Source organism: Fukomys damarensis, unplaced genomic scaffold, assembly GCF_012274545.1.
Source record: "Fukomys damarensis isolate Sample0158 unplaced genomic scaffold, DMR_v1.0_HiC HiC_scaffold_9, whole genome shotgun sequence".
Classification (NCBI taxonomy): Eukaryota; Metazoa; Chordata; class Mammalia; order Rodentia; family Bathyergidae; genus Fukomys; species Fukomys damarensis.
In genome coordinates this window covers 26,531,439-26,543,455 of record NW_022900921.1, presented here as the reverse complement: position 1 = coordinate 26,543,455, position 12,017 = coordinate 26,531,439, and positions in this window count along the sequence as shown.

Genomic DNA, 12,017 nt, shown 5'->3' with positions numbered 1-12,017 from the left:
GTTTCCTCTGGAGGGCATGAGGATTTAAGGTAGAATAGTCCCCCTGCAGCTCTGCATCCTCAGGCATGGCCTTCCCCAAAGGTGAAGATGAGGTACATGCAAATGGTTAGAAGTACAAGTGACAGAGGGATGGTAGAGAAAGGAGTCGGGCAGGTGAGTATCAGCTTAAATGTCCATGGAGTGCCCTGAGCAGGAAGAAAAGCAATACGAGGCAAAGATCCAGAAGACAAAATTGAACCCTGAGTTCCAGGGACACTAAACAGAGCTCCTCTGGACAGAAATCTGGCTTCTCTATGGGCCTGGCCATGGGTGTCAGGACCATGCTGGCAGCCTTGGAGGCACTCAGTGGTGGCTGGGCAGAGGTGGCTTCTATAAGTCATCGTGAAGAGCTTCGGTGTGGAAGGGGAACTGCCTTTTTGGTCCTCCCACTTCCTAAACTTCATGTCTTCCTTTTTTGGGCTCCTATCCTCCTGCTCCCCCAGGCCTGGAGCACAGCCTTGACCTCTGCCTTTTCTCCTTGGCATTTCACAGAGTCCAGGTACTGCAGCCCTGATTCCCTTCTCTCCATCTCTCTGGGCTCCAGGCACCATCTAGCTCAGCTCACTCACCTGGAAAACCTGCTCACTCAGGAGCCAGAGTTTATAAAGAAACATTTTGAAGCAGCCACCTCTAGCATGCCCTGGGAAGATGACAGACCTCCCACTTGCTGAGTTTTCACCAAACCTTTAAAGGTTACAGTCTTCTACCCTGCAATCATCCCACAAAAGCTGTCAGGCATCATCACTGAAGATGAAAAGCTGCAATGAACAAAGTTCACACAAAGAAGGCTGCCAGTCCTGGGGGAACTGTGTATCCGTGAGTGCCTGTGGGGGTTCTCCTGAGACTAGGTCTTCACAGTGTTCACCTTTGGGGGTATGTATTTCTCTCTTGACCTCTAAGGGGTTCCGTGGAGGGCTGCAAAGACCTTGGGATTTGGTAAGTGACAAGTTCACTGTAAGTTTCAGTTCAGCAGCTGTGTGACTTTCCTAAGGCATCTGAACTTTCTAAGACACAATATTTTCAGGTTACTAACCCTATAGGCTTAAAATGAGGGTGATAACAATAGACAAAGGTCCCAGCACAGTGCCAGGTGAGCTGGAGACCTTCAACAGATAATAGCTTCCTCTCACCATGTCTGGCATCCATAGGTGCCTGTCCATCATCTCTACAGTTTGCACAGGCTCCCATTACAGTGGATTGGAAACCACATACTCTACAGACAGATCAACTACCCGAGTTCAAATCCCAGCTTGGCTACATCTTAGCTACGATAATTTGGGCAACTAATGTCACATCCCCTTGCCATCATCTCTTCTGCAGAATGGTGCTGATAAGAGTACCAAAGTCTTAGGGTTACTGTGAGGCTGAAATGGGCTATGACATGTAAAGGACCTGGGACAGAACCTCATGTATAGTGAATTCTTACTCTCCTTGAAATCACACCTCCATTTTGGATGAATTTGTCCTGTTATTTTGTCTGTCACAAATGGTTGAGTAATTTCATCACCATGGAGTAGAGTACAGACTACACTCCCATGTGTTCATGCATCTAAATCTCTAGCAGAGATGATGACAACTAAAGAATCAAGGGGAACACCTATATCACTGTGGCATGATTCTTTTAATTCTTTTGGGAAGATACCCAGAGGGGGAATAGCATACCCATGTTCATAGCGGCACAGTTTGTAATACCTAAAACTTGGAAACAACCCAGTTGCCCATCACCTGGAAACTGGATAAAGAAAATATAGCTTTTCTTTTTTATAAAATGGAGTACTACTCAGCCACAAAGAATGAGAAGCTAGAGACATTTATAGCTGAATGGATGCACATTGAAGCCATAATTTTAAGTGAGATAAATAGGACACACATGTGCAGATACTGAATAGTTTCTCTGGTGTGAGAAACTGAAAGTGTAAATAAGGATTAATATGTGAAATAGATAATGTGAAATATGAAGAAAAGGTGCAAAGAGGAAGGGAAAGTGGAGTAGGGGAAAGGAAAGGAATAAATATGAGAAGAAGGAGGGGGTGAAGGGAGGGCAGGGACAAGGGGAAAAAGTGAGAACCAAGACCTGTACCCTGTAAGGGTACAAGATCCCAATAATGAATGTAACTGTACTGTATACCCAAAATGTACCAATGAACTTAATGAAGAAAAACAAAAACAAAAACAAAAAACCAAAAATATATGAGAAAAGGAAAAAATGGAAACAAAGTCTTTGTAAATAGGGAGGGGTGGAGGGGGTGAAGGGAGGGCAGGGGAATGGGGAAAAAATAAGAACCATGATATATTATATAAAGACACAAATTCCCAATGATGAATGCATATTGTAAACCTAAAATGCACCAATAAAATTAATGAAAAAAAAAAAGAATGAAGGGGATTGTTCTCAGCAACTTGTGTCTTATAGAGCAACTAAAAATTCAGTGGTGCTAACATTGATGTCCACTGCTTCAGTACATACTGTGGTGAGCCTGGACCTGTGCAGAACGCACGTTTATAGCAGCACAGTTTGTGATAGCTAAAACTTGGAAACAGCCCATTTGCCCATCAGTTGGAAACTGGATAAAGATATGGTTTTTCTATAAAATGGAATATTACTCAGCCATAAAGAATGAGAAATTAGTCATTCATAGGAAAATGGATACATATTGAAGATATACTCCTAAGTGAAATATATAAGTCACACATGTGTAAATACCAAATAGCTTCTCTGGTGTGAATAAACTGTAACAGTATATAAGATCCTAATGAGATAACTGACATTGTGAAATGGGAAGAAAGGGGCTAAAGGTGTGGGGAAGATGGGATGGGTAGGGGAAGGGTAATAAGGGAAAAGAAAAAAATGTGAGATAAAGAAAAGATGGAAAGAAAGTGCTTGAAGATGGGGAGGGGAGGATGGGGTGAAGGGAGGGCAGGGACAAGGGGAAAAATGAGAACCAAGACTTGTCATGTAGAGGTACAAGATCCCAACAATGAATGTAACTGTACGGTATCCCTAAAATGTACCAACAAACTCAGTTAAAAAAAAACTCAGAATGAATGGGAAGAAAAAAAACCCAACAAATTAGGGACACTAACATCTGCTTCTCAGGTCTTGTGTGGAGGATTTCATGGAATAAAAATTATGATCTTGCTTGTCTTGTTCAATCCCCATGAAGTCTTTGGCTTTTCAAGAATTGCTCAAAAGCAGATTCTCTTGCAAAGACAGCTGGCTAGTTCAGGTGTGCACTGTTCGAGAAAGTTGAGAAGGGCTATGGCACAGCTGTGGAAAGTTCCTGGTGCTTTTCTCTGCTTGCCTGTCCTTCAGCTTGTGCTGCCTTCTTCTTTCTGACTCACCAGGAGCTTCTATGCTTTTTTCATTCTTATTCTCTGCAGAAGTGGGTGGTTGCTTTGACTCTAATTTCAGCATCTTGTTATCTTGGGATACAGTGTCACAGTACTGGAGCCAAATCCATCCTGAACAGGCATTTCCTACCCTGCAAGCAAGACCTTCACTGGCAATGACTAAGGCCCCAGATGACAGCCTGTCACACAGGGCCAGGATGGACAGGGTAAAGCTAGATGATGATGAGGTGATAGTCATAGTTTGTGCTATGTGCAGAAACATTGTCTACTGGCAGCCCCGATGAATTTTTGTAACAAGCCAATGATATAGGTAATGTTGCCTTCCCTATCTCATAGGCAGACAAAGTTGTACCACTTAAACACCTAGTATATGGCAGTATAGGGATTTGAACTCAGGTCTTTGGGACTTTCAAAAAATTCATCATAGTCACCATTAGACAGTATAGCCTCTCATTGGACTGATCCAGCTATGAGGCTGTAATTCTGCAGATAGATATTACCAGCATGTCATTATGCAGCTCAGATCGAAGCAACACACACACATAAACACTGTGTAAGGTTTCATACTCCAGGAAACTTCCTGTATTATTAACCTAATGTCTCCTACTGCTTTTGATTTGGAACAGTCACACTCAAAAAAGCTCCAAGAATGTGGAATTAAAAAGTGTGCATAGACAGGAGGTGGGGGAGGGAAGGAGTGAGAGCAGGAAGCAGAGAGGGCAGGGGAAAAAAGGAAATGAGAGCAACAATAAGACAAGTTTCAGGAGAGCGGTTGTTCTTTGCAGTCTTGATGACTCAGTTTTCTACTCTGTAAAGTGGGTGCTAAATCCGGGTCTTCCTCGCTGGAAGTCCTCCTCCTCTTCACACAACTCCACGGATGCCTCCTGAGGAGCTAAAACACTGGACATTTAGGAAAAGGTGTATATTGTACATTTTACCTCTCTCTCTCTCTCACTCTCTCGCTCTCTCCCGTATGTGTGTGTGTGGTGCTGGGGATTGAACACACAGTCTTCCCAGTAAGCTACATCCCCAGTACTTTTATTTATTTTTTCTTTATTTTGACCCAGAGTCTCACTAAGTTGCCAAGTTGCCCAGACTAGGCTCAAACTTGTGATCCTCTTGCCTCAGCCTCCATAGTGCTAGGATCACAGGGATGGACCACCATGTCCAGCATAACCACAGTTTTATAGAAGAGATTGAGGCTTAGTAACATTAAGTGAGCTGTTCAAAGGCCCAGGGCTAGCGGAGCTGGATTCAAGTCTGCACGCTGCCTTCAGTGCCAGTGTCCCTGCTCTTCTATTCCACCTGTTCTCTGTCCAGATGTGTCACCAAAGGCCGGCTGAAGCTCCCACATCTGGCTGAGTTTTGTGTCCTGCTTACAAGAAATACCCTGAGCTGTGCGGGAAATTTTCCCTCTTTTTAAAAGTGACAACCAACATAGTGAGCAAGATAACAAAGGAACTAACTTACCTACTAAAATAAACTCTCATTCGTTTTTTTTTAATCTTAAAAATTTGATAAGGGCATCGAATTATGGACTTATTCTAAAAGCTACACTGACAATAGGATGCTCTCCCCATTCTGGTCCAATTTCTTTGCATTTTTTCTGCCTTGCCCTCTTCTCTCAGCTAGAGGGGTTTAAGTGGGATTCAGCCGTGAGCCCAGCAAAGAGCTGCAGTTCCTGACCCGATGTCTCTGGCCTGGGATGTATACTGAAGAAGAAATCACACTGTGGTCCAAGTCTCTGACCATGTTCCATTTTGTGTGCACAATGATGGTAGTTTGTTCATCGTACCCAGAAATGCCAATATTCAGTTCCCCACCAAACTTATGGGAGAGAAAATAAGTATGTTACTAACCACCATCTTTTCTCTGAATTTTAATGTACAGAGAAAAATGCAGTGGTACTGACTTTAACGAAAGCACCTTAGCCAGACTCAGATTCCTCAATAGGTACTGTTAGTTCTTTCCTGGGGACATTTGACAGTTTCTACCTTTGAGTGACTCAAAATATTTGCACACATTTTCCTATAGTTGCCTTATCTGCTTCACAATCTGTGAAGATTGTGTTTTTTTCTTCCAAAACCTAGCAAAAGGACAGATTTAGTTTAAATCTGAAAATATGGCTGTTTTTTAAGTTATCCATAAAGTTCTGGATTTTTCTTTCACCATCTGCAATGTTGCTTACAGGTGTGTAAAGAAAGCCCCATCCATCTCTCCCTGGAAACTGTTTAGGAAAATCTACCCAGCTCATCAATGCATTATGGACAGGGCACTGAATTGTTACCTCTAGGCAAGTAGATGCTGGCCATCAAGGATCTGGTCTCCTTGGGGCACATGAATAACCTGTGTTCTCTGATGGAACTGCTTCCCACATTGGAATTGTGGAGTATAGAGCTCACCGTTTATGCATTTTGACACACTTCAACAATTGTCTGACCTCATGCTCCATTTCATAGGAGCAATGGAGGCTACAGGGTGCTTTACTCCATTTTGTGTTATTATAACAAAACACCCGAAGCTTGTTTTATTAGAGGTTTATGTAGCTCACTATTTTGGAGGCTGAAAGTTCAAGATTGGATGGCTCTAGCTGATCAGCCCCTGGTGAGTGCCTTCAGGCTGTATCATAACATGGTGAGTAGCATCACGTAGCAAGAATACATGTAAGGGAGAGCATGTGGGGAGAGGAAGAAAGACAGTGAGCCAAAGAAGTTAATATCACTTTATAAAAATCTGCTCTCATAGTAACCAATCCAGTCCTGTGAAAGGGAGAACTCACTTCTACAATCCACTAATTCCTCCCAAAACCTCATTGCTTTTCTTAAAGGCCTCGCCACCTTAGTATCTCTATGGGGATCAGAGCTCTAACACTCAAAACTGTGAGTGACAAGCCGTGTCCAAACTCCAGCCCCAGGGCACACAGCCTGGACTAATGACCCAGGTCTCAAGTCCTGACCCTTTTCATCCAAGTCCTTTTGTACAGCTTAGAGCTAACCCATTTGATCAGAAACCCAACAGAGAAGCCAAAATAGCTTCCCACAACCTAGAGAGGGAGTGGATGGAGAGAAGGAAAAAGAGAGGGGGGAGAAGGGAGGGGAGGAAAGACGGAAAAAGGAGGAAAGAGTGGACAGGCAGAAATAAAAATATCCTTCGGCTCCCGCTGGCCTCGGGAGAGGGTCTCAACCCCTTTTCGTGTAGCACAAACCACTTCTCTTTCTGGTGCTGCTTCTCTAGCTTTAGTTTCCTTCCCAGTCCCCCTGCTGCTCACAGTGTCCTCAAATGACAATGCTGTTTCCAACCCCTATGCCTTTGCATGTGCCATTTCCAGTCCCTGGAAATCCCTTTTCCAGCTTGCACTTTCTGCCCCAGTGGGTAGAAGGCCTTTCTGGCCCTACCCCACTCTCAGCTTTGGGAAGGAGCCATCTCACTCCCTCCCCAGTGCTGCTTCTCTCCCTACTCATGTCTAATATCAGTCATTGCAAGATCTTCATAAGCTGTCTGCATAGAGTTTGTTCTCCTCTGGGCTGAGAACACCTCTGAGTCAAAAAAATGGGTTTTCTATTTTCTGTCTCCCTAGAGCCCAGTGCAGGGCTCGTCACAGGGTAGTTGCCAACAAAGAATGGTCAGATATATGCATAATCATTAAGTGAAACCAACATTAGCTAAACAAGGTCCTCTTGCTCTGATAATCAAACACTGAAAAATGTTAACTTTTATTTTTATCAGTACCTATTTGCTGAGCATAATTATATTCATCATGGGGTGTTGATCCATGTACGTAACACATTGTAATTCTTTTCACTGAAAATTGAGATCATATTCATGGCACAAATAATTACAGCCAAAGCTGTAAACACTAAGTGGATGTATCTTTTGCCCATCTAATTATATTTGCTAAATTTAAAAAATAAATACTACAGAGAGGCACACTGCAAAGAAACCCTTTCTTAAGTAGTAAACGTATCAAGACAGAGCAAATAAAGCAACATTTTTGGGGGATGAGTAATAATCTATGTGCATACTGAATGTCCATTTTCTAAGGAAGCATCAGTTACTGATCTACTTAATTAAAGCATCCTTCAGGAGACCCAGCTTGGCAATAATTACTACTGGCATCCCACAGAATCACCAAGATTGAAGAGCCGCTGTCATATTGCACAAATCCTTATTAAACATTATTTCTAAGAGCAACATTGCAGAAAACCAGATGGCACATGTTAATTGACTAGTATGTGGGTCTGAAAGATCTAGGTCTCAATCTCAGGCTATAATCACAATGAGAAAAGAGAATATTTCATAGAGTGCTTATCACTTGGCAGCTACTGTCTTATTTTGCATAGTTGAGGAAACTGAGGCATAGAAGGGGAAATAACTTGTACACAATATCCCCCAGAAAATAGGACTCCAGAGCCTAGGATCTTACTATACTCTTTTTTTTCTCCAGAAGGGAACTAGTACTTAAGTAACACCTACATGTTCCGATTATTTTCCTATGCCTTATAAAGGTGCAGTCTCACAATAATCCTACATTGAAGGGGTTAAGAAAATGGTATTTGAAGTTAGATAACTTTGGTTGAAAGTAAGACAGAAACAAAAGACAAAGTCTTCCAAGAAAAAGCCTTTTGTCCCGTTTCTTCCTTTCCACTTCAGTTACTAACATGAGGACGTGATGCCTGGTGTAACAGCAGTGACCCTGTGACCATGACGTAACAAGCCAACACACTGAGGGCGGGGGAACAGAAAATATAAAATATGTTTCAATCACCAAGGCCCTCAGCCTAGGTCTGACTCAGGCATGCCAGTCTCACTACAAATCCATTCACCCCAGAGTCTGTACACTAAGCTGGTAGAGCCCCCACTTCTCCCTACTCAATATCCTTTTTATGACCAGATGTCACAGATGCCTGCCGTCAACCCTCAGGCAGCTGCAGACACACCGAAAAGATGTTCTTTCTCATCTATCCACTGACTTGTTTCTTCAAAAGAAACAAACCACCAAGGAATTGCTCTGTAAGTTTTATGGGCTGTAGAGTGTCTCCATTCTTATGCTGAAGTTCTAACTCCTCATAGGTTGACCATCCCTAATCCAACATTCTAAAAGCTGACATTCTCCCAAGTCTCATGCATATGGATTTCAGATTTTCAGATTAGTTATACTTGGATGGTGAAGTCTATGCAAAAGTCTATGCAAAGTCTATTCCCAAACTGGAAAAACTCCATATCCTAAAACCAAACATTTCAGATAAGAGGTACTCAATCTGCATCTCAGAATTTAAATGTATTTAGAGATTGGGTCTTTTAAATAGGTGAAAAAAGTGTCATTAGTGTGAATTTTAATCTAGTATGACTAGTGCCTTATAAGAAGAGATTAGGACACAGACACACAGGGAAAACACCATGTGAAGACACAGGGAGAAGATGGTCATTTACAAGCCGAGCAAAGAGGTATCAGAAGAAATGAACCAGTGAACACCTTAATCTAATACGTATAGTTCCCAAAGTCATAAGATAATATATTTCTGTGTATAAGGCATTCTGTTAAGATAGTCCTAGAAAATGAATACAAAGAGGTCAACCCTTTGATGGCCTCTCCATTTTGTTGTCTTTGAGAGAAAGATCAATCACTCACATCCTGAGCCCTGTAGGAAACAGCAGAGCCTTCTGGGTGTGTCCTAAGATCCTTCCTTCCTGCCAAAGTGTTTGTACACCCTCTGTAGGTGGAGGTGCAGGGGTTCCTCATCACCACTTGTGGAATGGAGACCACTTTGTCTTGCTCTCGTGCTGTCACACCATCCCTAGAACCAGTAAGGGTGGGATAAAGACCCAATCCTTAGGTTCTCTGTGGTGTCAGAACATGCTGATGATTCCTTAGGTCTCATCCCTGAGACCTGGATGACACTAGACAAATTAAGCTCAATTGCTTTTAACACTTGGGTTCTCAAAAAAAGAACCTTCCAAGACCTGGGCATATGCCTCAATGGTAAAGCATTGGCCTAACATACTTAAGATACCGGGTGGTTTGATCCCCACATTGCTGAAGAAAGCAAAAGAAAAAGAAAAGAAGGAAGGAAGGAAGGAAGGAAGGAAGGAAGAGAAGGAAGGAGGGAGGGAGGGAGGAAGGAAGGAAGGAAAGAAAGAAAGGAAGAAAGAAAGAAGCCTTAGAGAAAGGACTTTTGGTGGTCTTTAGTGTGCACATCTACATGTAAATAATGTCTTTACTCACCCCCCCCCACACAAACACATAAAGCGATGCTAAGTAGAACAATCTTTAGAATTCACGGAAAGCTCTTCTGGCTGGAGAAAATGCATTCTATTCATTCTTCCATTTCCAAAATCTCCTTAGACTTTCAACTGTTAAAAAGCATAAATTTTACTGCTATCTAAAATCAAATCAAATAATTGTCCACATGTGACAGCAACAACAAAACATAATCATGCAAAACTTGGAGAAGAGAATACACTTCACAATCTAGGATTGGTCTTGTTTTTGAGGACAGGTTCTGATAACTCTGTCCTGGAAAAAATTTAAAATATCAATCAACTTTCTACTTGCCAAGTTAATCTACTTTGCTGTTTTTTCCAAAATTAGAAGTAATAGAAGATTTAATAATGAATACAGAATCACATAGTTCTGTTTCTCTCTACCATTTTTATTCAGAAGACCTAAGCTTAGAGAGGATCGTCTAACTTATTTAAGGTCACCCAGGCAGAAATGGCATTGCCTGGAAATAAAATCAGGTCTATCTGATGTCAAAGCTCCTCTTCTTATCCACTAAGCCTCAATGCTTACTGGCCGCCATCTAAAGAAAGGAGAGGTTGGGACTAAAAGCAGCCATCGTTGTGGGGAATCATTTCTCTCATTATAACATTTACAGTAGCATCTGAAATTACCGATCTATGGTCCGATAAGGGAGGTCTCCCCCTATTATGGTTTTGACCTAAAATGCGCACCAAAATTCTCACGTATGTGGAAGGCGACTGGATCATGGGAGTGCTATACTTGTCGGTGGATTGATTCATTGCTTAATACAGAACTGTAAGCCAAAGTAAACCCCTCCTCCTTTAAGCTGTGGGTATTGGGTACTTGTGCCAGTGACTAAGACACCTGGTGGCTCAAGTTGCGTACGGCAGCACTTATTAAGCTACCTATGGTTTGTTGGTTTGCCCGCAACACATCCTAGGCTAAAAAGTTGGTCCCTATTGTAATGCTGGTGACAGGTGATAGAACCATTAAGATGAGGGAACTAGTGGGAGGTGGCTAGGTGATGGCACACTGCACTTGAAAGGAAATAGGCTAGGTCCCACGTGACTTGACAAGTTACCGCCAGAGCAGGTTTTTATAAAGCAAAATTATCTTTTGTGCTTTGACCTCTTTGCACAAGCCACTTGCCCTCCTACTTCTCTACCACACTGCGATGCAGCCTGTGTCCCTCAGCAGCACTTGAGCAGGTGTCAGAGTCATGCTCTTACACTTCAGAACCTCTTTCCTTTGTAACTTACTCAGCCTCGGGTATAGTTAGAGCAACACAAAATGGACTAAGACTGGTAACAGTTATGTAAAAATAAAAGAGACTTCTACGTAGTAAACAGGGACATAACTCACTGTTCCTCGCTCCAAAAAGTAGGTACATTTATCCTCATTTGTTAAAGACAATAACATCAAGGCTCAAAGAGGTTGAGTGCTTGCCCAATGACTCACGGATGGGGAAAAAATGAAAGATGTTTTCAGACAGTCAGGGTTCCAAACCCAAGATACTTCCACACAAGAACAGACAGCGCATCGGGTTATATTATTTGATTTTTAAAACTACCATTCTTGACATCTTTACAGGCTGGGTGGCCTAGAATATTTGAAGTTGTCCATAATTTTTGTTTGAAAGCCTGCAGTCTCCCGTCCCCCTTTCCTTCCAAGGCCACCTGCAGCTTGGCGGCTACCTACTTTGTAACACTCTCAGGAATAGGGGACAGGTGTCACGGACGCATCACCCAGCCCTCCCTTCCTCCCGAGCAGTCGGACAGCAAAACACCCAGGCTCCCCACAGCCCTGCTCTCCCACTCCTCATTGTATCTGAGGTCTGCTGCTGTCAGTAACCAATACCCGAAGTCAGATATATTTAAAACATTTTTTATATTAACAGAAGTGCTCCTTCTCTTTGTGTTCCCCGTGGTGACTGACAATGTTTCAAAGCAGATTTAGAAATAGTCTTGGTCATGACATTTATTCTGGAAGTGGGAGTTGTTTATTGCTGAGCAGTTTGAACATAGATTAACATAACATCGCTTCTCAACTTTCAAATCTTTATGAGTGCTCTGTGAGCAGGTTCCCAAGAGCTCACCCAGCCCTCTTCCTTTTGTCTTCTCACTTTTTCCTCCTCCACACTCATCCACCCACCTGCCTTGGAATATGCTATTTCAAATTTAGAGTTCAAGAAAATTTGTGCAATCTAAGTCATATAAAGGGATATCTTTTTTTTTCCTTTTGCTGCAGCAGCAGCTCACAATTTAGTGTTCTCAACTAAAAAGGTACTTTTGACCTTGAAAACTTCAAAGCTCTTCTGTCTTTCCTCTTTTAATTCTGGAAAAAGCTGGAGTCAAGAAGCAGGGATGGACTGGTTAGCAGAATCCTA